At 39.2% G+C, this 11,865-nt stretch overlaps 1 pseudogene; it reads right to left on the bottom strand.

Annotated features, from left to right (window-relative positions):
• Positions 1 to 296: 296 nt before the first annotated feature.
• LOC147378307 (NADH dehydrogenase (ubiquinone) complex I, assembly factor 6 pseudogene) lies at positions 297 to 1,219 on the bottom strand (annotated as a pseudogene).
• Positions 1,220 to 11,865: the final 10,646 nt, after the last annotated feature.

Genomic DNA, 11,865 nt, shown 5'->3' with positions numbered 1-11,865 from the left:
TGACTTCTGGAAAAGTGAATTGGATCTTATAGCATTAAAATGAGTTTGCAGACTATAACATGAAGTCAACACTTCTGTGAGAATTTTGGAATGCTCAATTTCCCACAATCTCATCATTTTTCTGCCTGACAATTGTAATTATTCTTCACCAACTTGACAGTCAAACTTGCTTCCTGTAGTGATAATATACCTGCTACCATCCTGACCATATTGGAGAAATAGCTTTTTCTTTGATAGGTTTGTTCATTTTGAAACTAACTTTCTATGTTATTCTAACTACTCTCTTACATTATTCATTAACTAATTGCCATCCATATCTCTTTTTTTGCTTTTTTAAAATATCTTTTTCTCCACGACTGAATATATAAAGATAATGGAAGTAAACTATTCTTCTGCTGTAAAGATGGGTGGAATAGATCAAAATCCACTTGTCGGATTTTCTTTAAATAGTCCTCCAGAGCAACTGTCTGTACAAAAGCAGGAAACGCTTTCACAGGAACACTTTCGTGGAAGGACCTAGCATGCTTTAGGTGCAAGTGTGCCTGGCTGGCAGTGTCATACACCACATCTCTCACATTTTCATTTTGGCTCTTTTGTAGAAAATCCTCTTGTGAAACACCATGCGGCATACAAATACCCATGGGAAGGGACAGCTTTCTTCTGCTACCATGACAGGGTGTTGCTCTCAAGCAAGTGACAATGCCTTGCGTTTTTCCAATGTGATTTGTGGCATGATCTGCATGAAGATCCTTTATACCCAATATTTCTAGTGTTAGATAAAGAAGAGAGCTCTGAGTGTTTTTAGCATAATTTCCTAGTTCCTGGATGTTATGATATACTTTGTCATCCAAATTCTTTTCTCTTTCATCAGTGATTTTCACAGGCCATCTTTTAGTCAGATTATGTTTTCTGACAGCCTTCCATAGTTCAGTGGCCACACGCTGATGTGGTGGACTGTCACAATATAAATCATTCACAGTTTTTTCCCCCCCAAAACTGCATTTGCATCAGTCCAATTGTTTTCTCAGAGACAGAGTCCTTAACTAGCCTGAGCCAATTCCACATGGAAGGCTCTCAGTGCAAAAGCAGAGCTTCTGGATTCGGCAGAGGGAAGCAGGGAGCATAAACAGCCTTCATAATCTTGTTTCCGCAGTGGCTCCAAGGAGTAGCGGTCAGTGCCTGAGGTGTCAGGTCTACTGGCCATGGCCACACTGCCTGGAGAGCTGCCAGACACGTGCCCACAAGCCCAGGGGGCGGCCAGCGGCAGGACAGGTTAGGGATGCCAAGCTGTAGCGGTCCCCACGTCAAGCCTAGCATAGAGACCACCAGAACACCCACCGCCATCTGTATTTCTGACAGTAGTTTACAACTTTGGGAAAAAATAAGGAGATACAAGCTTGTCTCCCTGATTATAAAGAAAAGACTATTTCACTTATGTCACATATTAAAGCTAATTAATGACTGAGGCAAGTTACCACATACTACTTCAGAAAACACTGGACATTACTGTATGTTCCAAAACATTATTCCAAAACATCTAAGGTCATGAAGTAATCATGGACTTAATGAACAAGACATTGTAAAGGAATCTAATTCTGTACAGTTTGAGAATATATGGATGCGACACTAAGACTAGGTCATAGGCTTTAAGAAAGAACAATACTAGTTAGAATAATTATAAAGTAAAAGTGCTTGATAGTTATAAAAGTTATTGATTTGAAATCCATTTACTTGATTATTTATTCAATAAGTTTTTACTTCTGAGAAGGTGACATTTGAGTAAGACTTAAAGGAGGTGGTGGAGTGAACTTTGCAGAGATATAACCTGAGGAAACAGTTTTCTAAACAGGAGGAATTGCCAGTGCAAAGCCCTTGAGGAAAGACCGCACCTGGAGTGTTGGAGGAGGGGCAAGGAAGAGCATTCCTGCTGTGGGCGGGAGCAGAGCAATGAGCTAGGGGCAGGGGGATGAGGCAAGGGGGTGGCAGGATGCATACAGGTCAATGTGGGAATTCCAATTTAAGTTTTAAAGATTCAGTCTGTCTGGTATATCGAGAATAGGTTGTAGGGGGCATGGGTGGAATCAAGGAGACTCTTTCAGTTCAGTTCAGTTCAGTCGCTTAGTCGTGTCCAACTCTTTGCGACCCCATGAATTGCAGCACGCCAGGCCTCCCTGTCCATCACCAATCCCGGAGTTCACTCAAACTCATGTCCATCAAGTCGGTGATGCCATCCAGCCATCTCATCCACTATCATCCCCTTCTCCTCCAGCCTTCAATCTTTCCCAGCATCAGGGTCTTTTCCAATGAGTCAGCTCTTCCCATCAGGTGGCCAAAGTGTTGGAGTTTCAGCTTCAACATCAGTCCTGCCAATGAATATTCAGGACTGATTTCCTTTAAATAGGAGACTCTTTAAGGGGATAATATAGGATGGTGGTTTTGACAGGTGGCAGCAGTGGAAGTGGTGACCAGTGATCAGATTCTGGATGCATTTTAAAAGTATAAATTCTTTACCACTGTTGGGTAGATTGGTGACATGAGAGAAAGATGGAAGTTAAGGACAACTCTTGGAGTTTTAGTGAGCAACTGGAAGGAAAGAGTTGTCCTTTTTGTTAGATTTTTAGGAACGCTGTAAAAGATTACCACAAACTGGATGACTCCAAATGACAGAAACGTATTCTGTCACAGTTCTGGAGACTGTGAGTTCAAAAATCTTAGTGTTGGTGAGCCTGCACTCCCTCTGAAGGTTCTCAGGGAGAATCTGGTTCTTTGTGTCCCCTAGCTCTGGTGTCTGTCGGCTTTCATTGACACTCCTCAGCTGTATTGTTCCAGTCTCTGGTTCTGCGGTCACACTGACTCCTGCTCTCTGTCTCTTAGGATGCTTGTCTTAGGCCCCCTGGGGGGTAAATTCAGGATGATTCCATCACAAATCCTTACTGAAAGTCTCCTTTACTAAATAAGGTAATGTTCATGGGGTCTAAGGATTTTGGGGGGCTTGTTATTTAACCCACTACACTGTTGATTAAAATGAAGGAGATGGTGAGAAAAGCAAATGCGGTGAGAGGGAGGGATGTATATAATTTTAATTTTCGTTGAGAGGGCACCTGGTGGCTGCCTGAGTTGTTGACTTAAATAGTTATTATTATTAAAGATATTCATTATATTGGTCATGTAAAAGAAAAGATTATAAAATCCCTGTAAAAATCCAACATGCTGCCCAAATTTAGCCATTAGCCTCATTCTTCATTTAACATTCTAACTCAAGTTGTTAAAACAAGTGAGTTGTTCATGTTTGAATTTTATTTCCTCTCCCTTCCACCAATCTGTGTTTATTTTTTAAAAAACCCATTCATTAACTATTTGGTGTCTAGAGTGTGCAATTCACTTGCAAAGATAATTAAGAAATAATTTCTTTCCCTAAAGAACACACATAATAATTTGGCTCAGACTAGTCCCTCCAATACACACACATTCTGTCCTAATGTGACTTAGTATGCATATAGCTTATTTACAATAGAATAGAGGTAGCTGGCTTTCCTTTGGTAATTAAGATTTACAGGGGTCACAAATCCAACTTTTTCTTTCACACATTCTCTTTCCCTCATTACATTGAGAAGGTTTAGGCAATCATAGATAGTGAGCTGTAGGCTCCAAAAGCGCTTCGAAATGCAGGAACAAGACACCAGAATGAATACATGGTGGGTGGAATCAGTTTATTTGAAGAAGCTTTTCCTAGAAATAACCCATCCTACACTCTGATTTGGAGAAGAGAGAGTTTGCTGAAGAGACAGAAGTGCCGGAAAACAAGCACCATAAAATGTAACTAATGTAAAAGAAACTGTAATCCTGGAAATGGAAACATGTTAGAGACAAATGATCCTTATGGAGTTTAGGAAAATGAAAGTTGGTGCATAATTTCAGTGTTTATCCCTGACTGTTCAACAGGGGCAAGAGACTATGTTTTATGTCAGTAGTAATCATGACTCAGAGAAGGCAATGGCACCCTACTCCAGTACTCTTGCCTGGAAAATCCCATGGACGGAGGAGCCTGGTGGGCTGCAGTCCATGGGGTCGCTAAGAGTCAGACATGACTGAGTGACTTTCCTTTCACTTTTCACTTTCATGCATTGGAGAAGGACGTGGCAACCCACTCCAGTGTTCTTGCCTGGAGAATCCCAGGGATGGGGGAGCCTGGTGGGCTGCCGTCTATGGGGTCGCATAGAGTTGGACAGGACTGAAGTGACTTAGCAGCAGTAGCAGCAGCAGCAGTAATCATGACTAGATCTCTTGAAAGGTGATGAATTCTCTGACTTCTCAGACAGCTTGATTTAAATAGTTCACAGGACTGTCTAACCTCCTTTGCAATGAACCTGGACGGCAGGTTCTGTCCGCAGACGGCAGACAGTTATTATAAAGGGCCTGGAGGGCAGTGCCTGACATATAATATAACCCCCTACCAAGATTAGCTGTTATTATGGATTATTATTTTATTTTCCTGGCTACTTTATTATTTCTCCCAGTGTGATCAAACTGTTGGGGGTGAAACTGAGTTTATAAATCTTCTTGGCCCAGTCTAGACTGTGATGATTCTGGTCAGGAGGTGATTAGTTATTTATAACCACTCCTGAAGGTAAGGTTAACCAGTTCTTTCCTAATATTATGACAAGAATATTTCTTCACACTGAGCTCATATTTGTTAATAATTGTCATGTATGATTGTCTCTTTGTTTAATCACACTGAAACACTGTTCTATGATGCCCTTCTTTCACAAACACCTTTCATAGGTCAACTGCTGCTGCTGCTAAGTCGCTTCAGTCGTGTCCGACTCTGTGCGACCCCAGAGATGGCAGCCCACCAGGCTTCCCCGTCCCTGGGATTCTCCAGGCCAGAACACTGGAGTGGGTTGCCATTTCCTTCTCCAATGCATGAAAGTGAAAAGTGAAAGTGAAGTCGCTCAGTCGTGTCAGACTCTAGCAACCCCATGGACTGCATTGCAGCCCACCAGGTTCCTCCGTCCATGGGATTTTCCAGGCAAAAGTACTGGAATGGGCAATAGGTCAACAGTAACCTCCAAATAGTCTAAATTCCTTAAAGCAGTATTTAAGATCTGCTTGTTACCATTTGACTCCAAAGTGATTCCAACTTACTTTTCACATCACACCACTATTGTATTTCCAGATGACCACCAAAATAGATTGTTAATCATTCCTCCTTTATAAATGTATGCTGTCCTGCCTCTATGCCTTTGCTTATGTACTTTCTGGAGTGATCCAACTTCCTACAGTTACTCATCTCTTATTAGGCTTCTCACTGTTGCTCAAAGGCCAGCTCAAAGGCCATCTCCTCCACCAAACATTTCCAGTTCCCTCAGGCTGGAAATGACTGCTGTAAAACACTGAAGTTCATGGGTCTACTTTTATAATGTTTGCCATTTCATAGTAATTTGTCTACATGTGGGAGGCGCAGTGTGCTGTCACAGGAAGGAGCTACTGCTCCTTAGACTCAGATCCACAAGTACTGCTTACTAGTTTTATAAACCTAGTGAGTGAAAGTCGATCAGTTGTGCCTCACTCTGCGACCCCATGGACTATACAGTCCATGGAATTCTCCAGGCCAGAATACTGGAGTGGGTAGCCATTCCCTTCTACATGGGATCTTTCCAACCCAGGGACCAAACCCAGGTCTCCCACATTGCAGGTGGATTCTTAACCAGCTGAGCCACCAGAGAAGCCCTTTATAAACCTAACCACTTACTTAAACTCTTGAGCTTAGTTTCTTTATTTGTAAAATAAGAACAGTAATATCTATCCTATAATGTTAATATGAGGATTAAATGAGATTGTACATGTGCTGTAAAACTCTTGGTGCAGTTCTTTGCACATTGTGTGTGTGTGTGTGTGTGTGTGTGTGTTAGTTGCTGCTGCTGCTGCTAAGTCACTTTAGTCATGTCCGACTCTGTGCGACCCCATAGACGGCAGCCCACCAGGCTCCTGTGTCCCTGGGATTCTCCAGGCAAGAACACTGGAGTGGGTTGCCATTTCCTTCTCCAGTGCATGAAAGTGAAAAGTCAAAATGAAGTTGCTCAGTCGTATCTGACTCAGCGACCCCATGGACTGCAGTCTACCAGGCTCCTCTGTCCATGGGATTTTCCAGGCAAGAGTACTGGAGTGGGTCGCCATTGCCTTCTCCATTTAGTTGCTGAGTTGTACCCAACTCTTTGCAATCCCATGGACTGTAGCCCATCAGGCTCCTCTGGCCATCAGGATTCTCCAGACAAGAATACTGGAGAGGGTTGCCATGCCCTCCTCCACGGAATCTTCCGAACCCAGGGACTGAACCCAGGTCTCCTGCATTGCAGGCAGATTCTTTACCGTCTGAGCCAATTTATGTTTGAAATGATTATTTTATTGCTATTATTATGTTCTCCACTACTTACAGTCATTTTGAGGGCAGGGATCATGCAGTCTCATTTCTCTTTATATCCTGCTTAGCACATCATCTTATATATAGGCTCTCCTTTGCTAAATTTGTGAGTGTATGTATACCAGTTTTGTCTCCTCAGCTATATTATACATTTCTGGAAGTCAGGGACAATGCCTTGTGCACTATAGTAAATGTGTTTTGTGCCCAGTTAGTGGCTGGGGTAACATGTATACACCCAGGTAGGAATAAGACCTGTTTAAGTACCCTCTGCTGGAGTAGGAAATGGTAACCCATTCTAGTAATCTTGCACAGAGGAGACTCATGGGCTACCATCTATGGGGTTTCAAAGAGTTGGACATGACTGAGCACATGCAAACACACACACACACACACACACACACACCCTCTGCTAGGAATGACACTCCTGCCCCAGGCACTTTGAACAACCCAATCTTGACTGCAGTTGTTACTTTGAGTCTTGAGGATCACTTCTTTCAGACAACATTCTTTAATAAGGTTTGAAGAAATTGTGTGCAATTGAAAATAACTGAACCCAGATAGCAAATTAGCACTATTATACTTAAAACTAAGTTATGCTTGAATACACGCCAACAAATTACAGTGAGTATTGAATGTTATTCTGATGGAGACATTCATATCTTTATAGGAGGAAACTGGTGATATCTTAGGTAAGTGTGGGTCAGAAAAATATCTTTGACCTAGTGCTGGTTCCTTTGTATGGCTTCTTTTATAAGTTCCACACTCTCCACATCCTATATCTTCCTGCCTCAGAATGGGCATGCATTGATTTAGACTTAGGATTAGTACATTTGGTTGTTACATTTATAGTTGCTTAGAACAGCCTTTAACTAGAATTTTCATAAATCATTTCTTTAAGTAATTGCATTAGATGTAATTTGCATTAAATCCATTATTGCATCAAATGTAAGGAGGATTCTTAGCATCCCCTATATTCTACAAAATCCTTGCCCCTTTTTTGGCTAGCACTGCTGCAACTTGGTTTCTCTTAGAGTTTTTAGATTTGCCCTATATTGAAGGACTGAAAAAATTTATATATTTCCATGAATTTTTGACATAATGAAGCAGCCACTGGTTGGATTCAATAATTAAAAATAATGTTCTGTTGTGCAGAAATCATTTTTATGGCTTTCCATGTGTCATACAGAGATATCTTCTATGCCTACTTATAATTTTTAAAAATTAAGCACTGCTTGAACTACATGTCACTATTACACTCTCAATACTTATTTGAGTAACTTTGGAGTTTATTCAACAAGGTGAAACTCCAATACTTTGGCCACTTGATGCAAAGAATTGACTCATTTGAAAAGTCCTTGATGCTGGGAAAGATTGAAGGTGGGAGGAGAAGGGGACAACTGAGGATGAGATGGTTGGATGGCATCACCAACTCAATGGACATGAGTTTGAGTAAACTCTGGGAGTTGGTGATGGACAGGGAGGCCTAGTGTGCTGCAGTCCATGGGGTTGCAAAGAGTCAGACATGACTGAGCAACTGAGCTGAACTGAACTGAACTTTGAAGTTTATAGTACTGTTCTTACAGTTTATAAGATGTCTGAATCCTAACAATAACAAAAATCCTAAATACTAACTTATCTAAATTCATAGTATCTGAAAAGTGTCTTGTGACAGTCATGTAACCTATCAAGCTTCATCCTCACAAATGAAGCTTGGGCAATTCTATATCACTATGGAAGTGGAAAGATTACAAACTAATTGTATTAAGTCTGGTTGTAATAACATTATCAATACGTGAAGGAGTAAATTCAGAGATGAATGTGAGATGCTAAAAGGAAATTAATAAGAAATTTGAAATCCCTTACAGTTTTTCTCTGGTAGATTGCTCCCCACAGTTTCTCTTAATTCTTCATCAGTTAGGTGATATATGTTACTTATGATTTTGCAACATTAAAACCACCTCTCCTATAGATACTGTAAGTTATTTTTAGTAACAAAACTGGCTTTTTGTTTGGAAAAGATAATTTTTGAAAGGGAAGGGAAGTTATAATTCAATCATACTTTCACAGCTGGATAGAAGTTAATTCAGTTGCTATTAGAAAAATTAAGTGCTGTAATTTTTTTTTCTTTGAACAAATGGAATTTTAGCTCTGATAGTGAGTCTCTAGACTCACTTGTCTTATTTTAACAAATAGAAGAAACTGAAATATATTCAAAGACACACAGGGCATTTTTTTTACTACTTTTTATTCTTTCTATAATTCTTTTAACTGTAAAAATTATGTCAGAAAGTACTAGTGTTATGGACTGAATATTTATATCAACCCCAAATTCATACGTTGAAGTCTGAACTTCCAATGTAACTGTATCTGGAGATGGGGCCTTTTTGGAATTAGGGTGACATGATGTCACGAGGATAGGGCCCTGAAGATGAGATTCGTGCCCTTGTTAGAAGAGACACCAGAAAGCTTGCTGACTCTCTATAACATGTGAGGACATGAGAAGGTGAAAGTCTGCAATCTAGGAAAAGAGCCATAATTAGAAAAACAACCATTCTGGTAACTTGATATTGGAGTTTCAAGCTTGCAGATTGGTAAAAAACAAAAAAACAAAAAACCAAATTTCTGTTGTTGAAGCCACCCAGTCTATGGCATTTTGTTATGGCAGCCCAAACAGACTAACATAAAAAATGGGAAGAAAAAAACACAACATTTTTGTAAACATAGTGAAACTTTGCTATTTTCCCATTCATTTGGTGTTGCTGCAAGTTCAGACATTGCCTTAATGAAGTATAATTAGAAGGTAAGAAGGAAAAGGGAAGCTCAGCAGTGCATGCTAAGTCTCTGCAACTCAAATTCCCATCTGTAGATAGAGGTGTACTGCATGATTTATGTGTACTTTTTACTGTTGGACCTGCCCTAGAGATTTGATCTACTTATGCAAACAAAGATTAACTTGATGAAAAAGAATATTTATTATGCCTTAAAATTTCTCTTTCAAGTAAGAATATGTTATTCACTATTGAGTGTTCAGGGCTAAGTTAGGGGATTCCTTATTATCTTGGTCAAAAGTGTTATTAGCAGAGGAAGTTTTGCAGTTCTCACTCTGCAAGGCACCCATCCATGCTATTGTCCCAGCTTCCAATGAGAGAAGAATTATCTGAGAGGGGAAAATTAGCTCTACAACTTCTATTCAATACATAGTTTAAATATTTAGAAAAGAACTAAAACTAAAAAGAACTAAAATTGATGGTTTCTTTACAAATTTTTATATGGGTGTTCTTTATAACAACAAAAAAAAGCTCTTGATTTTCCTATTACAAGTCAAATCTGGATGGGTCATGTGTTTTTGGGAACACTGTGGTTAACATTTGTATTAAAAAGTACCAGGAAGGGCCAAGTAGATTTTGTTTAAGTCCAAAGCAAATATGTGTAAGGGTATTAATTATGACAGAGAAATATCTGGAAAGATTTGAAAATGTACTAGTTACTAGTGATTGTTTCTGGGAAATGAGACTAAAAATAATATTTTATTTTTATAATTTATGTATATTTATATTATCAAAATAATGTTAAAGCAATGATAACCAGTAGGACTTTCTTACAGCTTTTTAAAAGCTATAGCTTTAAAATCAAAAGTTTTAAGCCAAAAATATATATATTTTAATTTGGAAAAAAGAGGCATTTAAGAAAGCAGCAATATAGACACATCTAGAATATAATACAAGTTATATTATTTTCAAAAGACCCACAGAGCTAACACTAAATCTTCAACTTTCCAAAAATACTTCTTTTAGAATTCCTTGTGCAGTACAAGGGTGCTTAGGTAGTAATTACAACAGTGATACATCTTATCCAATAAGGTTTTATAGTGTATCAGTTATGAGGCATTCTCTCATTGGAGCCCAATAAGAATACTCTTCAACTGGTTGGGCAAATATGACTTCTCCATCTTACTCATGTAGTAATTCGGGCTCACAGAAATCAAGTGATTTGTCCAGATTGAAAGAATTAGACATGGCTGAGTCAGAAGTAGAAACAAAATCCAGTTTTCACAATACAAAACTCTGGACTCAGTATCACCATGTACTCAACCTCCCACTCACTTCAATGTATAATCAGATTTTCATCCCGATATCAGTTCAGTGGACTCAGCTTTATAAAGATCACTAGGAGTACTCTTGCCTGGAAAATCCCATGGATGGAGGAGCCTGGTGGGCTGCAGTCCATGGGGTCGTGAAGAGTCAGCAACTTCCCTTTCACGTTTCACTTTCATGCATTGGAGAAGGAAATGGCAACCCACTTCAGTGTTCTTGCCTGGAGAATCCCAGGGACGGGGGAGCCTGGTGGGCTGCCGTCTATGGGGTCGCACAGAGTCGGACACGACTGAAGTGACTTAGCAGTAGCAGCAGGAAACTCCATCTTGCCTTATCAATGATCAATTTTCAGTCCTTAATTTACTTGACTTCTTAGCAACATTCCATCCTCAAAAAAAGAAAAAAAAAACTTAAAAAATAGAAATATATAGATGTGCCATAAAATTCAAAATGTATAAGATATAACCTTATAACCAGATTATTGTGTATCCTTTAAGAGATCTTCTAGGCATATACAAATATATAGGTAACTATATTCTTTTATTTTCTTATAAAAGATATAGTAACATAATAAAGATACTAATCTAAATTTTGACTTGTTTTACTTAATTACATATCTTCAGGAGCCCTCCATATGGTACCTATAAATCTGTCTTGTCTTTTTATTAGCTAAATAGTATTCTGAGATGAGCCATAATTTAACCAGCTCTCATAATTTTATTGTATTTATTTTAGGATGAGTCATAATTTGTTTAACCATTTCCTTGATGATTGTTCCGACCTTTTGCTATTGAATGTAATTGTTCAGTGTATATCCTTGTACATTTATCATTTTTCACGTGTATAAACAAACTATAAGATCAATTCCCAGAAGCAGAATTGATTGGTCATACAGTATATTTACTCTTCAGATTTTGTTGTCAAATTGCTCTTCAGTGTGGAGATTCCTAAAAAACTGGAAATAGAACTGCCATATGACCCAGAAATCCCATGCTGGGCATACACACTGAGGAAACCAGAATTGAAAGAGACACGTGTACCCCAATGTTCATCGCAGCACTGTTTATAATAGCCAGGACATGGAAGCAACTTAGATGTCCATCCGCAGATGAATGGATAAGAAAGCAGTAGTACATATACACAATGGAGTATTACTCAGCCATTAAAAAGAATACATTTGAATCAGTTCTAATGAGGTGGATGAAACTGGAGCCTATTATACAGAGTGAAGTAAGCCAGAAGGAAAAACACCAATACAGTATACTAACGCATATATATGGAATTTAGAAAGATGGCAACGATAGCCCTGTATGCGAGACAGCAAAAGAGACACAGATGTATAGAACAGTC

The sequence above is a fragment of the Bos grunniens genome, chromosome 2 (assembly GCF_055505025.1).
Source record: "Bos grunniens cultivar Pamir isolate PY7600 chromosome 2, Bosgru_T2T1.0, whole genome shotgun sequence".
Classification (NCBI taxonomy): domain Eukaryota; kingdom Metazoa; phylum Chordata; class Mammalia; order Artiodactyla; family Bovidae; genus Bos; species Bos grunniens.
The sequence above is the reverse complement of the archived record's forward strand: the minus strand, read 5'-3'. Positions and strand labels throughout refer to the sequence as shown.